This window comes from Alosa alosa, chromosome 4 (assembly GCF_017589495.1).
Source record: "Alosa alosa isolate M-15738 ecotype Scorff River chromosome 4, AALO_Geno_1.1, whole genome shotgun sequence".
In the NCBI taxonomy this organism is placed as follows: domain Eukaryota; kingdom Metazoa; phylum Chordata; class Actinopteri; order Clupeiformes; family Clupeidae; genus Alosa; species Alosa alosa.
The window spans coordinates 16,342,500-16,360,745 of NC_063192.1; the positions used below are offsets into that span (position 1 = coordinate 16,342,500).

Here is an 18,246-nt window from a genome sequence, read left to right on the forward strand (position 1 = left end):
GTAGTTGAAGACTGTCCTTTAACATGTTGGTTAGGGTCCCCAGCATCACATCAACATCACATCTTTAACAACTTGAAATGCTGAAAAATGCCCCTACCTGGCTATGAGTTAATTTACCAGTCAACACAGAGCTGATTCTGTCCATAGCGCTGAAGAATGAAAATCCCACCTACTCTTTCCCCATTTATTCTGCTGTGTACACCATGGCGATGACTTTACACAATGCTCTACAGCGTAACCACTCAGGAGGCAACAAGACCCGCAGAGTATATCCCTACATGTTAAGGGGCCTCACAAAGCAACACCATGCAGTTTATTTTTACCTTAATGTAATGGCTTAAACTCAGTCTGATGGCACACTGATTTATAATAGCGAGAATGGTGTCCTTGTCATTTCCACTGTTGGTATAACGATATGTAAATTTGGTGTACCGTTTAAGTGAATTGACCGTTTCCAATGCAGTTAAACTACTTTTAAGGGACACTCACACCAGGAATGATAACTACCGGTATTAAAACTAGAAATGCAATTCCAAGGAATTACCAGTGCATGAAAATGCAAAATATATTAGGTAAAATATACAGGGTTAAAACAGATAATGCAGATATTGTAGGCCTACCAAAACTATCATTAGAAAGGAAGGACAAGATCATCTATGAACATGGTTTAGTGTCCATGAAGCTTATGACCCCCAAAAATAATTTCTGTTCATTACTGTAAGGAGTCACATTCCACAACTTTGTTAACGACATATAAATGCATCATAGGTTCCCACAAATGAGCTTGTCTAAAATGGGAGATTATGACTAATGTCTTCACTGCTGTATGCAAAAGTGCAGTTGCTCTGTAAGTATCAGTAGCTCTCGTATGCAGGAAAGTGAGACGTCATGTTCACGGGGTGTTAAACAAATAACCATTTCTGTGGTCAAGCCAGACCACACACTTGCATGTCTGCATGGAGAATGAAAGCTCTCCTAGGCTTTATGCACGAAAAGCATCTCATTAGCATCTCATTTATTTCCGTTGAAGCCAGGTGTGTTGTAGCCGCCGCTGTTGTTAATGAAGGCCTAATAAGTGTCTACACCCGGTTGGGTGTTGTCACGATGTAGAACGATTTATGCGATGTTAAAGTTGTAGAAAGAGTTGTCCTGTTGGGCAAACAAGACATTCAGTGTCGGAGTGAACATGTAACTTTCCACAATTGGTTGAATAAATCAGTCAACATGACTTTGTCATGTCTCCTCTGGTAAATCCATCCCTGAGAGTAAGGATCAGAATATAACAGCAGATGCCTGTACAACTCTGCTGACGTTCCCTGCATGAGCTGCACAAAGAGCCAATTCCATGCATAAAATTTCCTTATCATTGCCATCACTGTTAAACACTTTGAAGTGTTTCCTCCTTCTCATACTCAGCCAATCCTAGCACTGCACTCGGTACAACCCATCCGCTGACATATGCAAAGGGAGGTATGATGTATTGCAAATGGTAAATGCAAATAGAAGTGCAGGCAGACAGATAGTTTTGGAAAATCATCATACAGATGTGACGGACTGACTTATTTTGTTGACAGCGGCTCTTAACAAGCAGGACCATGATGCCCACCAGCCTCTGTGCCCTTCTCACGGCTCTTCTCCATCATCTGGTTGGGGAAATCTCTTGTCAGGCGTCTGAATTTTAGCTCGATGGGGACTACTTTGTAGGAGGTTTATTCCCTTTGCACAACCTGCAGCAGCCATCTGGTCAGATTAGACCTGTGGCAGTTGAGTGTGATGAGTAAGTATTCAAAACGTTCTTCTATCGAAGGCCAACAGTTCATTAATGTTTTTAATTAATGGATTTGATGATAGTTTTTATGCTCAAAACATATAAAATTCTTGTTCTACGTGTACTGGGGTGCTTAAACTGATTCTCCCTGTTCTACAGTGGTTCTTTCTCTTCAGCTGGCTATCAGATGTTCCAGGTGACGAGGTTTGCAGTTGAGGAGATCAATAACTCCAGCGCCCTCCTGCCTAACATAACCCTTGGTTCCCAGCTCTTTGATCACTGCTCAGATGCCCAAAACTTCCCTGCCATCCTCAAATTCTTTTCCCACAATGACTCCATCAATGTCCGAGGCATCAATCACCATGTGCCTAAAGTCATCGGGTTCACTGGTCCCTTCAGTAGCACTGAGACTATAACCATCACTCCAATGTTCATGATGAATCTCATCCCAATGGTAACTATTAGTCTGATTATGTTAGCCTCTGTTTGCATGTTAACACTGTGAACACATTTGTTAGCATTATTGATTGCATATGAACACATCACTTACAATGATTTATTTATGCTGGGGTCTGAAACCAAAAAAAGAAAAGAAAAATAAATGTTCAAACAAAATGCCAGTAAATGTAGTAATTTATTTAGTAAAGTTATTTTCTTTACTGATTGAATGTAATGGTATTCCAATGTTATTGACCCCTATATGCACTCCTAACATTCAGTAACTTTCCACAATTGGTTGAATCAATCAATCAACATGACTTTTTAGCAACATATACTGTACTGTAATTTCTCCTCTGATAAATCCATCTCTGAGAGTTTGGCTTTTACAACTTTATATTAATAAAACACAACACAAAACAAAACACAAAGTAAATTATATCTTAAATGTTTCTGTTAAATCCATTTTTAATCTTTAGGTGAACTATGGCGCAGGCAGTTCCATCCTCAGTAACAAACTGGTGTATCCATCTTTTGTGAGGACGGTACCAAGTAACAAAGATGAGATTGAATTGATCATTCGCTTTATAAAGCATTTTGGCTGGAACTGGGTGGCGTTCATTGGCTCCAAAGGTGCATACAGTGAGAACGGCTTTCAACTGTTTTTTCAACTGATTAAAAATACTGGCATCTGTTTGGCCTACCAGAAGCTGACACATCAGAGGTAGCCACAGTATTTCAGAAGATAGATAATCAGAAGATCCGTGTCATCATCCTGTTTATTGAGCAGCTGTTTGCTGAGAATATTATCACCTCAGCTATAAAAAACAGCTTCCACAATAAGGTCTGGGTCGCCAGAGATGCCTGGGTCTTGAACACTAAGCTGCGCAAGCTCGAGGGCATTAAGAAAGTTGGCACCATTATAGGTGTGACACCAACAGTTGTGCCTCTACCTAGCTATGAGAAGTTCATTAATCAGTCACAACACAGAGCTGATTCTGTTCATAGCACTGAAGGCTTCTGCAACCAGGCCTGTGATAACTGTTCCTCAGTCAGCCCAGAGGATGTCATCAATGAAAACCCCACCTACTCTTTCCCCATTTATTCTGCTGTGTACACCATGGCGATGGCTTTACAGTTACACAATGCTCTACAGTGCAACCATGCAGGATGCAACAAGACCCGCACAGTCTATCCCTACATGGTAAGGGGCCTCACAAAGCAACACCAGCTTTTTTTTTACCTTAACATAATGGCTTGAACTCATTTTGATGGCACTGATTTATAACAGTGAGAATGGTGTCCCTGTCATTTCTACTGCTGATATTACAATATGTAAATTTAGTGTACCATGCAGGAAGTGACCCTTTTCAAACTTAAATTATTTTTTAGAAACATTCACACCAGGAACGATAACTATACAAATAATTATAACTTTAATGATAAAAGCATCCACACTAACCGACGATAAGTAAAGTGCCTCCTTGTGTTGATGAATGTGATTTGATGGATTCTGATTAGCTGCCAACATTATATGTTTTCAAAATTGTTCTGAAAGTTATCCCCAACGATATTGCCCTTCATGTCGTGATAGTTTATGTGTGGACGTTGTTATTCATATTAGTTAAAAATATAATTTTTTTGTCGTTATCGTTATAGTTATCGTTCTTCGTTAATGGTCTTTTCACATAATTTTTCAACATGCAGGGCATTCCACTTTCAGGTAACTTCGGCTGGGTAATATCATGTCTTACATCATGTTTCTTTAAAGGATATAAGCTAAAGCAGTGTCTCAGCTCCTCTGCTCTTTCTATGGCAAACTTCTCAGACTTACCTCTTTGTCATCTCTTCTAGCTTCTTCAAGAAATCAAACACTTAGATTTCTTTTTGAACCAAAATAATGTGTCCTATGACAAAAATCTGGACCCACCTGCACAATTCTCCATTATGTTCTGGGACACAAAATATAAAGGAGATAGGAACCTATCAAAATCTTCCTGAAGTTAACTTCACTATCGATGACAAGCAAATTGACTGGCATGAAGGTGGTTCTGTAAGTATAATCGCTCAACGATTAATGAAATGTAATATATCAATTTAATCAATCAAATTTAATGTCATTGATCTGGTTTGTCTTCACTTTCACAGATTATAATTCTAATTGTTAAACATATTATTAACGTTTTACAACCCCAACACAAAAAAAGTTGTGTCGTTATCTAAAATGCAAATAAAAACAGAATGTGACAATATGCAAATCTCGTAAATCCAAACATTACCTCTCTGTGATCAATGCTCTTTTTATACTCAACCATGGTGCCATCACTTAATTAGTTGTGAAATATTCCTCCTATTGTTGTCTTTATCATTGCACAATTTCCAGCATTTTGTTGCCCCCTCCCAACTTTTTTTTTAAACATGTTGCTGGTATCAAATTCAAAATTAACATATATTTTTCATAAAATAGTCAAATTGGTAATGTTCATCAATATTGATGGCCGTGGTCCTTTGGACCTCAGATGGCACTGCATTAAAGATGGTTAAAATCATTGTATTGGCTCAGGAAACCTTCCGATAACCATTGTCTATGAGCACAACTTAATGCTTCATTAACAATTTCTAGAGTAAACTTTACCATGCAAAATAAGAAAATGTATTTAGACATGATACAGAAATGCTACTGGCCAATGCTAATCTTGGCCTGAACTCATTTAAAATGGACTCAGTGAGGTAAAGTAGAAAAAAGTCCTGTGGTTAGACCAACCAAAATTTGCCATTCTTTTTAGAAATCATGGACTCCTCTGGGCTAAAGACGCTGGTCTATCCAACTTATCAAACTTGTAATAGTGCTCAGTTCAAAACCCAGCATTAGTGTCTACGGCATAGGTATCTTATCTAGGCACAATCGATTATAAATGATGTCCAGACAATGTCTTTTTTCAGGGAAGACCAATATTTCAGGAAAACAAATGGCAAAATTAATTCTGCACATATTTAAACAGTATTTCTCCATAGAGGAAGAGTCCAGGTGCTAAAATATACTGTGTGCAGTCCAGACCTGTCATATTGGGTACATCATGGAATGAAAAACATGATTAACCTCAGACTGTCGAGCAACTGAAATCCTATATTGGGCAGAAATGGGACAACATTTGAACATGTTATATAAAGAGTGTTTAAAAACACAGTGGTAAACATGCCCCTGTCCCAACTTTTAAAACTTGTTGCTGGCATCAGATTCAAAAATAAAAAATTTCCATGAAATATAGTAAAATCTGTAATTTTCAACATTTGATAGCTAAGTCCTTTTTGTAGCTAAATGTGGGTTTATGAGATTGGTAGATTATCCCATTCTGTTTTTAATTAACATTTTACACAAAGTCTTAACTTTTTCACTGTTGGGATTGTACATTGGGATAGACATTATAACTGTATACATGAAAGACATCTTTTTTCATGTAAAGGTTGAAATAAATGCCAGTACTGTGATTTGTGATTGCAAGGTGCCTTACTCCAACTGCTCTGTGCAGTGTAAGCCAGGACACAAACAAGTGGAGGATGGACCACATAAGTGTTGCTTTAAATGCCCGAGCAACTATTATTTTAATCACACAGGTAGGCCTAAAGTGATATCAAACACTTTCAAAGACACAGGTGTGGTTTCATTGCATGCTTGCACAGATAGATAGATCGATATATACATAGATAAATAGATAGATAGATAGATAGATAGATAGATAGATACTTTATTGATCCGCAAGGGGAAATTCATGTTTTAAAGCAACACCATCAAAAGCAAAGTTGGCAACGATAAAGGCCTGCTTTGCTGCCTTATGTTTTCTTATATAATTGTCAATATTGTGCTGTGAAAGCTTATCAATGTTTAACCTTTTCATGGATGCTGCAAACCGCACAACAGAACTGATGGTACCATTACAAGTTGCTTATAAAACATGCTTCAGAAAGTGAAAAAAAAAAACAAGCCCCAAAAAACGAGGACTTAACCTGGAAGTGCACTTAATTTGTGTTTCCTGACTCTGCTTCCTGTTTCTTCTTCTAGCTGACCTCTACTCCTGTCTGAAGTGTGACCAGTATAAGTGGTCCGAGGCTGGAAGCACGTCATGCCAGAAACGTTCTGTGGAAATCCTCCATTTCTCCGATGTCATCCCCATTCTAATCCTGCTCTCCGCATCCTCACTCATGCTCCTGTGTCTGGGGGTGGCCGTGCTGTTTGCCATTCACTACTCCACGCCTGTAGTGTGGTCAGCAGGGGGCAGCATGTGCTTCCTGATGCTGGGCTGCCTCGCCGCGTCCTTCATAAGCATCTTCTTCTACTTTGGCGAGCCCTCAGCTCTGAGCTGCGCGCTTCAGAGCTGGACCTTTGTCTGCTTCTACACCGTGTTCTTCTCCTGCCTGACCGTCCGCTCCTTTCTGATCATGTGCATCTTTAAGATGGCCGTGTACCTGCCCAGAGCGCATGCGTTGTGGATGAAGTACAATGGGCAGTGGCTACTGGTGGCTGGGGTGTCTCTTCTCCAGCTCCTGCTCTGTGGAGTCTGGATAGCAAATCAGGCGACTCCGGAGAAAGACACAAAATCATTCAAAGACCAGCTCTTAATAATCTGCATTTTTAGAAATATGACTGCTCCCTTTTTATGTGTCATTTTAATGTCTATTCTCAGCGGCCTCTGTTTCTGCTTCTCCTACATGGGAACAGACCTGCCCAAGAACTACAATGAGGCCAAAGCCATCACTTTCAGCATGTTCCTGTTTTGTCTGAGCTGGGCTGTGTTCTTCACAGCCTCCTTGGTGTCCCATAGCAAGTATGTGCAGGTGATCAAGGCCCTGGTCTGAGCTGTTTGTATCCCATCATGTTCACTTACTTTATCCCTAAGTCTTTCATCATTGTCTTTTAGCCTGCAAAGAACACACAGGAGTATTTCCAAAATGCAATACAGAGTTACACTCAAACTGTCAGTAGAATGTAGATTTTGGAATGGAGACTTTACAGATAGAATGCTGACATTCAAGTTCAATTTGTAAAATTGTTGTTGAGCAATTACCCCTTAACCAAACCCCCTAACCTTTATCATACATTGTTGTTATAAGAATGTCAATTTGTTAATAATCTAACCGAATGTAGAGTATTTGATTGGTAGGAATACATTATAAATAACAATATGACATATGGCAACTTCTTCGTTTTGTTAATTGTGAAATAATACAAAGTAAAGGACAGCTGTTTTTCAAGAATCCTTCATATGAAAGTCTGTATCTATTAAACATTATAGGGCAGCCTGAGATGCATTTCAGGAAGAGAACCACATTGGCTGTGAAGGTTGAGCGTGCCTTGAACATAAAATGGTTGACTGTAAATGACTGTATATATATACAGTATATATACTGTGTATATATATATATATATATATATATATATATATATATAGAGAGAGAGAGAGAGAGAGAGAGAGAGTCGATGGACAGAATAGTCCATTAGTGGTTTGTTTTGATATATTGATACGTACATAAAAGTTTAAGTATATCTTACCTATACCCCGCCCACAACATTTGAGGTCCGGAAGTTTGGGCATTGCTCCGTTGTGGAGCAATTATGCTCGAACCAGAGCTGTTCGGACCAATCAAATCGGGCTTTACTATGATGGACACACACAGGCATACAAGCACACACACAAGCACACACACACACATAAAAACACACATAAACACACACACATGCACATAAACACACACACACCCCATTACCCCCACACACACACTCACAAGTCAACACCCTCATTTACATACTGTTGTGACCACTTGGCTCAGAGTGAGCACGACATGAAGGGGAGACCACACCAAAGTATATTGGTATATACGAAAGTATATTTATTAACTGAGTTATTTACAAGGTCAGTCAGTATGTGTAAGGAAAAGCAAAACTGTCGTGTAGGTCAGCATGGATGTGTAGTGCAAAAGTAAAGGAACAGAGCTGCAGCCAGCCCTGCCAAGAGTGTGCTCGCGAGTGCAGTGCCAGAGGGGCCAAACCAACAGCAGAGCACTGATTTTATGCACCCTCCAATTAGGCCATCAATTAGCCACCTCGCGAGAACCTCCACAGCTCCTCCTACAGGTCAAGACAGGAACAGACCAGATCAAGCCACACAATATCAGGGAGAAAGAGGCAGACCCACCACGGTAGAGCTGGGGCGTCATAATACACAAAAGTTGCAAGAGTAGGGGATGAAGAAGGAGATGAAGACAAATTGACTAGTGTGATTTATTTTTGCGGAGAGAAGCTTCCTCTGAACCTGCTGGTTCGGGTGCAAAGAGACCTGTAACGCCTCCCGGTGGGGAGAGGGGTGAACAGTCAGTGGTTGGGGTGAGAACAGTCTTTGATGATGCTGCTCGCCTTACGCAAGCACCACTTGCCCTGGATGACCTCGATGGAGGGGAGTGAGGAACCGGTGATGCGTTGGGCCACCCTCTGCAGTGCTTTCTGATTGGAGGCAGAGCAGATGCCATAACATACTGTGATACAGTTGGTGAGTATGCTCTCGATGCAGTGGTAGAAGTTCACCAGGATCTGAGGAAACAGGTGGACCTTCTTTAGTCTCCTCAGGAAGAAGAGATGCTGATAAGCCTTCTTGATCAGGGTAGAGATGTTGAGGATCCAAAAGAGGTCCTCAGAGATGTGGACATCCAGAAACTTGAAGCTGGTGACACGCTCCACCTCAGTCCCATTGATGAGGATGGGGATGTTTGTGCTAGCTAACATACAATATTACATACATTTTCACATGATACCACAGATGAAATGACCTCATCCTTCTTGAATGCGGCTACACACATCCTGTATAAACACATTTTGTAAATGCTTCTTTGATTCATTCAATAAACAGAAGTAAAATATTGGAAAGCACTTTGAGGTGCTGCAGGACAGGTATTATCAGAGTTGTAATGACAGAGTGACTCCTCTGGGGAAATGTTTTACTATTGAAACTATTTGAAAGATCACATTCCAAAATGTACTCAGTCGATCATTAGGCAGAAGTACAATAATCAAAATTTACCTTCAAAATATATTATATGATATGTTATTAGTTGGTTATTGGTTAGTAATGCACCTCTATGTATTTGTTTGCCCTATCTCAGGGAAATGCCCAACTGCCTTTTTGCAACTGCCTTATGTGTGGTGTAATTTGGAAGTGTGTATATGTCAGTGTACTGTCACAAATGCTTTTGGAATACAGAGACTTATATGTCACTACACCAGTCACCATGACAGGGAAACTCATGAGCTTGTGTTTGCTCCAAACCTTTTTCCAGCTGTCACTCTCACTTACGGGTAAGTAACAAATTCTTGTTTTATCACAATATTGCCCAATAGAATTTTAAGTCAACAGTGACAACAGGGTTAATGACAGAGAGCCTACACATGCAGGGTCAGCAGCCATTCCATGTCTGTGGTAATGTCTTCCTTTATTATTTAATTCGGGGTAGAATGGGATATTGTTACTGCCTAGACTTAAAGTACTGTTGTTAACTTTCTGAATGTTGGCTGAGCAACAGACAATTTGTTAAAGGTATCAATACTGATGTCCAGTGACTGAATGACTGAAGTCCAGTGCCATATCATAATATTCCATTTTTCATTTAATTTATCTATTTATAAGGACGACACACATTCATTAACATTTCTGTAAAATGTGCCAGTGTTAGCCAGCCAGATCATTTTCAACTGTAGTCTTTTGGCAAGATGTTATATGAACCATTAATTGACTTGGCCAGTTGTTTCCATGCCAAGTCAGCCATAAAATATAATTTACAAACGCACATAAAAACACAAAACAAAGAAGTAAAAACAAGATACATTAAGGAGACAACATCAACAAAGGACAGGCCATCAGCCATATAGATAAAAACAAAAACACATACACAAGGAAGAACACAAACAAGAACGTTCACACAAACCTCACAGATACAACATAAAACATCAACAGAGTCCTAGCAATGGGTAGGATATGGTGTGACAGAATAGATAGATATAATTAAAAGTGTTTCCATGTCTGACTGCTCAAAAGCCAGTCCTTAAAATGGCGTGTGAAAGTGTGGTGGGAATTACAACTTCTTATCTGATTTAGTTAAATGTTCCATACACGAAAAGCTCTTACAGAGAAGGATAGGTGACTAAAATCAATCGTCCTAAGAGGGACTACACAGTCACCCGATCACACTCGCCATGCGTATGATTCCGTACGCAAACCTATGCACGCCAAAACAGTAATGTACGCAATTGTCAATAATTCGCACATAGCCTGAAATAGGCTTCCTCGAGCTTGCAATGGCTTTCACAGTACAGTATCTTAAATCCGTTCATTTGCTCCTGTTTGGTATTGTTTCTGTTTCAAAATGTGCGTTTACTGCTACTACTACTGCTACCCTATTTTAGTTGGATAACATGACCTATCCCGCACATCTGTAGAATGTTTAATATTTATTGGCGATAATGGTTTTTTTTTAATGGTATAAACGAGCGTGCATTTAATAGCCACGACGAGCGAGCCTAATTTTAATAATAATAGCCTGGTAAAGCTGTAATATTTCAATTTGAGCCTTGTTAAACATCCGCGATATATTTAGTAGTTTGTATGAGATGTGTGGACTGTGTGGAAGTTGACTGCTATAAAGTTCTCGGACATATTTTTTAACTCACCAAAAGTGGCGAAAGTCTAGTTCAAATCGGAGAAATTTGCCATCACGTCCTTATTGATGTCATTAGTTTGCGACATAATTGTCCAATCCTCAACTCGACGTCCGAACAGGAAACGTTTCGCGGAATGTTTTTAAAAACAGCAGGAACGTGTTGTACCTTTTAACCCATAGCATTTACCCCCCTATTTTGAGTTTTTCCTCGAAATTGCACACCGCCTACTTACAATGGCCCCGTTGCCACATACTTTGACTTATGATCAAGTGCCTGACCTCTTTGGAAAGCTAAGGCCTTGTAGAATTTTTTGGTACCAATGGATTGACTGTGTCTATCAGAGAGTGGCAAAGGATAGAATGATTCTTAAAGGCGGTTATGTACATCTCTAGAAATGACCACATTCTGCCCTCTTGGTCACTTGTATTGTCTTGAAAACACCACTGAGGCCCACTACCAGGTCTTGTGAATCTGTATCTCAAAGTAGATCCCTATAGGATGAAGTATGACTGTGTGGGACCCATATTTGTGTGGGCATACACATGCATTTTGCTTTGGAGACTCCAAAATGACCTTTGGTTACCCAAAACACACACTGACAAAAAAAAACTTCCTATACAAGAACCCCTTTATGTAGAACCATGATCTTGGTGTCAAATGAAAGGTTACACTCTGTGTCATGTTGCTTGTACCTGGAGTGCTTTGCAGTGGCTGTGCCATGAATCCAGAGAAGCATTATCTGACCTGAAACTCTTACTTTTGCTCCTACGCCTTTGAGATTTCCATGAAAAAAGGACAAACAAGGTAATGCAGTGAACATTTGTATTATAAAATGAAACAAAGGTAAAAAAAATAGTAAATATTATAAATATAAAAGGTAAAAAATGAAATGCAGTGCAAAAATTAAAAAAATAACAAATACCCTGGCAAACGAAACATCAAATGATTCACATTCAATGCGATACAAATTTATTTGTGTTGGCAACCACGGTCAACAAAATGGAGCGTGTTATGAACAACTGAAATAGTTCTAATATTGTGTACTGTGCAGAAATACGCTGGGGGCCAGGAGTCCTCATAGGGCGAAACGTGGGCTGTGGTAGAAACTTTGTTCAAACTTTGTAACGTAGGTCTTGAAAAGGACACTTGAGGAATTTTTGAGATATTAACAAAAAACAAGCTTATTTTTCCCAATAGACTTTACATTAGCACTATGACATCACAATGGACTAATTAACTTGATTTGCACCTGTATCAACTTCCAGCTGCTCAACTAGGACCCATCAAAGGGCCAGTTAAACTGATTGCACCTGTATCAACTGCTTTCTGCTTAACTAGGCCAATTCTCTGTGTCTCTCCATTCTACAAGGATATAAGGCACATTCCATCCAACTTTCTATCCATTCATCCTCTTCAAACCATTCACTTATCCACCCATTAAACTATCCATCAACATCCATTAAACAATCTGCCTATCAACATCCATTCAACTTTCTGTCTATCAACATCCATTACACTATCTACATTCAACTTTTAAACTATATACTCTGTCTCAGTCTTTAAGCATACAATCTGGCTCTCTTAAGACTACTATTTCCTCTGCCCACAACTGTTTCAAAATAAATGTCCTCACTACAATAATTCACTATTAAATAATTTAACTATTTAAACTACTCAACTATTTAACTGTTCAGCCATTTCAACTGTCAAATGTTATCAACTACGACTCCTGCCAACTGTTTCCAAATAAAAGTTTGTTTGGCATTTTATGTTAATATACAGTATATATATAGTTTATATTTTCATGCACTGGTAATTTCCTCGAAATTACATTTTCTAGTTACAGTGCATGAAAATGCACTGTACTGTTCTTCCAAGGCTTTTTCTTCTTCTAACGCATTTAATGCAGCTTCAACCGTTTAACGTAGAAACTTCATTCAAACTGCGATGCGTAGCTCTTACTTAGGACATGGGTGCTATGTATTTTTCAGCTTTGTAAGTTTTATACTTTTTAAACTATTAATTAAAAACTACTCAACATTTCCCCATAGACTTAGCATTGGGCTGTGACATCACAATAGAGCCGTTAAGCAATTAGAATCCTATGGCAGGTGTTCAGGCCACCTGGATCAACTGCCAGTCTCAGGCTTTAAGCATACAAACTGGCCCTATTAAGACTACGCATCCTGTTCAACTACTTCCTCTGCCAAAAACTGTTTCAAAATAAAAGTCCTCACTACAATATTTCACTGTTAAACAATTTAACCCTTTAAACTACTGAACTTTTTAACTTTTCAGCCATTGTAACTGTTACTTGTCATCAACTATGACTCCTACCCACTGTAGCTAGTTAGCATGGTTAACATAGTTAGCATGTTAGCATTTTTAGCAAAACTGCTAAAAATGATTAGCAAAACTAAGTAAAATGGTTGATTAGCATAACTGCTAAAAATGATTAACTAAGCTAACATTGTTAGCATAGTTAGCATGCTAGTTAGCATAACTACTAAAAATGATTAGCTAGGTTAGCTAAGTCACATGGTTAACATAGTTAGCATTTTAACATTGTTAGCATGCTAGTTATCATAGTAACTTTGTTAGCATTATTATCTTTGTTAACATAGTTAGCATAACTACTAGCAAATATTGGAGCCATTCCAACTGTTAGTTATCGTCAACTATCTACCTAAATAATTTAACCATTTAAATGATCAACCTATTTAACTGTTCCAACTATATTAAACCTTATCTACCAAGCAAATAATTGCATTGCATGTAAATGCAATGGACTATTATCGCTGTTCTTCTTAATATTATTCTTATTCTTCTTCCGACCAAATTTGACGTTCAAAGGCTCTAAAACCACTGAACCGTTCGACGTCATTCAACCACTCCTACAAAGGTCTTGTAACGGGGATTTGTTCTATGTTTTTTCACATTTGTGAACTTTATACTTTTTTAGATATTTATGATAAAAGAGCAAGAAATTCTCATAGAGTTAACATTGACCGCCGTGGCGGCAACTTTTAGCATTATGACGTGACCTGCAGCTGAAAACAGTCAACAGCTGAACGCGAGCTACTAGGCCTACTACCACAAGAGCTGTGAATCTTCTGAACGTCTTCGCCTGCTGTGCCATGGTCACTTTATTTGCTCGTAAAACTCTCATTCAGAGGCACATTTCTCTAATTACAGACAAGGTAAGTGTTCCAATTTTTGGTATTGGAGTCATTTATGTCGTCAAATATTTTGTTATGTAACGTTAAGTTGTATGAAATGATGGGTCACAAATAGCTAAACTAACGTTATAACGTTAGGTCACGTTAAAGTTATAACGTTAGGTAACGTTAACGTTAGTGAAATAGTTAACGTTAGTGAAATAGTTAACGTTAGCACCTTGCTACGTTGAATTTATTTAAGGAAACCCACTGTTAATCAACGTAAATATGTCGTCAACTTTACAGTGACCGGTTAGCTGTAGGTTTCGATAGCTAACGACAATCAAACGTAACGCACTATCGTTACATTTGTTATTAGGCTAACCAGCAGCGTTTCTATAACCAGAGCCCGTCTGTCTTCTCTGCTAGAACGTTAACGTAGGCCTACAGATAGGCCTACTAATGGCTCTGGTTCTATTCAACATCAGGTCACTTTCCACAGGTTTATAGAATCAAGCACCTAGAATAGATTATGAATGCAGACTACATGGTGCTTGATTAGGCTATACTGTGTGAAGGGACCTGATGAAACCCATCATGTGTTTCATTCATGGCATGAATAACGTTACTCATTGTTGATGATCATAACGTTATAGCTTCTACCGTTCACATTTAGTTAAAGCAAACAAATATGTTACTGTTTTTATTTTACCAAATTTTTAACGTTGTACACCACTTGTTTGTGTATCAAATAGGCCAGGCTAAGTTTTCATTCTACGCTCCTGATTCTAAGTAGCCTAAGTAAACACTATCACGGTATGCTATCGTTCGTCTATTGTTTCGTCAGGTCCCTTTCCACAGGTGTACAATCAAGCACCTAGGTTATGAATGCATTGGTGCTTGATTAATACTCCTGTGGAAAGGGACCTTATGAAAGCCATGAATAGGCTACTGCTAGGAAATGGACCATATCACTAAAGTCTTGTTAAAACACACTACAGAAGTTGAGCTGTACCGTTTGTGTTGTCAACATATGCTACAATAGTATGTTTACTTGGCTTACTCATTTCTGCATTGTTCTGGTCTATAAATTAAAGTGTAGCCTGGCACGTGAATCAAGCTTTCCAGTTGTAGTACATAGTAATCTGTAGGAAAAAATGTTGCTCACAGACCTAGCAAGCTGTTTAAGTTATAGCAGTTGGTTATCAAGATACTTAGTATCCGAATGATCTGTCCTTACTCATATGATTATTAACAGCAACAACTAAGCTGTTTATGTTTTATATTTAACAATAAAACACAGAATTCTGCTTTGTTTGCAATTTAATATTATAGGCTAGTATTTAAGCGTGATGGTACAACAATTGTATTATACTCTACCTTTTTTTTTATTGTCCTAGAATTGTTGAGAGAATTGTTTAAAAAGCTTAAACGGTTTACCATGTTAGTCATTAGGTTAAAAATGTGTCAGCCTAATGTAATGTAACAACTTCACTTAAATAAATGAGTTGTATTAAACAATTGTACAATTGCAGACATTCCTTGTATTGTTTTGGTATAACTGTTAAACTTGTTTGCTTTTGTCTTTTAGGTTCCAGACCAGACCAGTGGTGATGGCCGTGTATGACATTTTGTGTGTGCCTGTCTGTGCACACCTGTCAACCAATCTCTGACAATGTTGCTAGAAACATACCTACTAACATACATTCTTACAAACATGTGACCATATCTCAACATATCTGTGCACATACCATTTAACCATACTGAGACTTATCCAAGATCTACACTGAGACATTCTGAGAACTATATTGTTGTGTGAGGACTATACTAGCTATATGGAACTTGTATACTTGTGAATCATATTTGTCAACCATTCATACCTTTGAATCATACCTGTGCTGTAACATCTATGAAACTTAGCTGTGCTGTTAGTCCTCTGTTTTTAGACCTGAGCTGTGCTGTGTGAACATTAAGATTCTAACCTAAGTTCTGTCTAAAACGGATCATCTGAAGGGCTGACTCTTTTATTCTTCAATTTATATCACCATCAAATTTGACCTATTATCATTAACTGAGGCCTCTAGCTGTTGCTGCCAGTTCAGAATTAAAACTGATAAATAGATCTGTCTTAGGATAATATGATTGGCATCATCAAGTTCTGTAAGAATGCAAATTCAGACATCTGGTTTCTCCCTTATCATTATTGGTTAACTTTAAAATTGGTTTCAACAACTTTTTTGTTTTGTTTTGCATTACACAGGATTAGATGTTAAAATCCCTTGTGCCAAAATCCAAGGTAAAAACACATTCAGAAGCTCCTGCTCAAGTTTAACTTTAAAAAGCACACTACCCACAAATCCGCCAACAAATGGTCACAAGCACAATACAAATGGCCCATCCAACAGCAGTAGCCTATATAGTATGCGGCATGTCATTGGGGTTATCAAGTGGGCACCCTCATTCACCGATGTTTCGTTAAGTTAGGCCCATGACACCTCATGAAGGCTTAACAGTGAAACCAGCGTCCTGGAGACACTCCCCTCCATGCTGCCACCATATTACCACATTGAAATATCCAATACCCAAAATACTCTTAACCAGCCCAGGCATGGTCAAGGTTGGCTATTTAGGTTGGTTCATTAGTGTGTTCTGAGTATCATTCTGCTGTTTCTGCAGTACTGTATTAAAACAAAGAATTGTTGATCAATATTGAATTGACAATTTATTTGTACTGACTGTCATATACTCTAAGCTAACATCTAACCAAGTAAGTGGTTTTCAAAAATACTGTAAGTCTACATGTATGTAATCTGAATAATCATACTGTAAGTAATGTTATACACAACAGTTTTTACATTTACATGCAATGGTAATTCCCTGGAATTACATTTTCTAGTTTAACCATATAAACTCATCATATTTTTGCATTTTCATGCACTGTATTTCCTTCAGGAAATGCTTTTCTAGTTCTTCTTCTAACACTTTTTGTGCATTTAATACAGCTTCAACCGTTTAACTTACTAACGTAAAACTATTAATTAAAAACTACTAAAATTTCCCCATTGACTTAACATTAGATTATGACATCACAATAGAGCAATTAGAATCCTATGCCAGGTGTTCAGGCCACCTGCAGCCACTGTCTCAGGCTTTAAGCATACAATATGGCTGTATTAAGACTGCAGATCCTGTTCAACTGCTTCCTGTGCCCACAACTGTTTCAAAATAAAAGTCCCTTTAAACTATCCAACTTTTTAACTGTTCAACTGTTATTAACTGTTCAACTGTTACTGTAACTGTTTGTCAACTATGACTCCCATCCACTGTATCCTCTGCCTTCAACTGTTTCAAAATAAAAGTCCTCACTAGCTAGTTAGCATCATTAACATTATTAGCATAGTTAGCATTTTAGCAAAACTGCTAAAAATGATTAGCTAAGTAAGCTCACATGGTTAGTGAGCTAGTCACATGGTTAGCATGTTAGCATTTTTAGTAAAACTGCTACAAATGATTAGCTAAGTTAGCTAAGTAACGTAATTAGCATAGTTAATATGTTAGCATAGTTAGTATAACTGCTAAAAAATCATTAGCTAAGTCACATGGTTAGCATAGGTAGCTTGTTAGCATTTTTTCCAAAACTGCTAGAAAACATGAGCTAAGTTAACTAAGTAACTTGGTCAAAATAATTAGCTTTGTTAGCATAACTGCTAGCAAACATTAGAGCCATTCCAACTGTCAGCTATCATCAACTATCTACCTATATAGAGCCTTTAAACTATTTGTCTACCAACACGCATTAAACTATCAGTATGTCAACAACCTTTAAACTATCTACATATAACTTTTAAACTTTCAACATTCATTAAACTATCTGTCTGTTAAAATATCTGTCTATTAACAACTGTTAAACTATCTACATTCAACTTTTAAACTGTCTACGTCTAAACTATCAAGTTTTTATTAAGCTATGCTATGTCTGTCCTAGCTTCATTTTCATGCACTCGTAATTCCCTGGAATTACATTTTCTAGTTCTTCTTCTAACGCTTTTTCCGCGTTTAATGCGGCTTCAGCCGTTTAATGTAGAAACTTCATTCAAACTGTGTTACGTAGGTCTTACTTAGGACAGGTGTGGAATGTATTTTTCATATTTGTATCTTTTATACTTTTTGAACTATTA

At 38.1% G+C, this 18,246-nt stretch overlaps 1 pseudogene; it reads left to right on the top strand.

The window, feature by feature from the left end:
- The first annotated feature begins 203 nt into the window (after positions 1–203).
- On the top strand, positions 204–7,194 carry LOC125292996 (annotated as a pseudogene).
- The last annotated feature ends 11,052 nt before the right edge of the window (positions 7,195–18,246 follow it).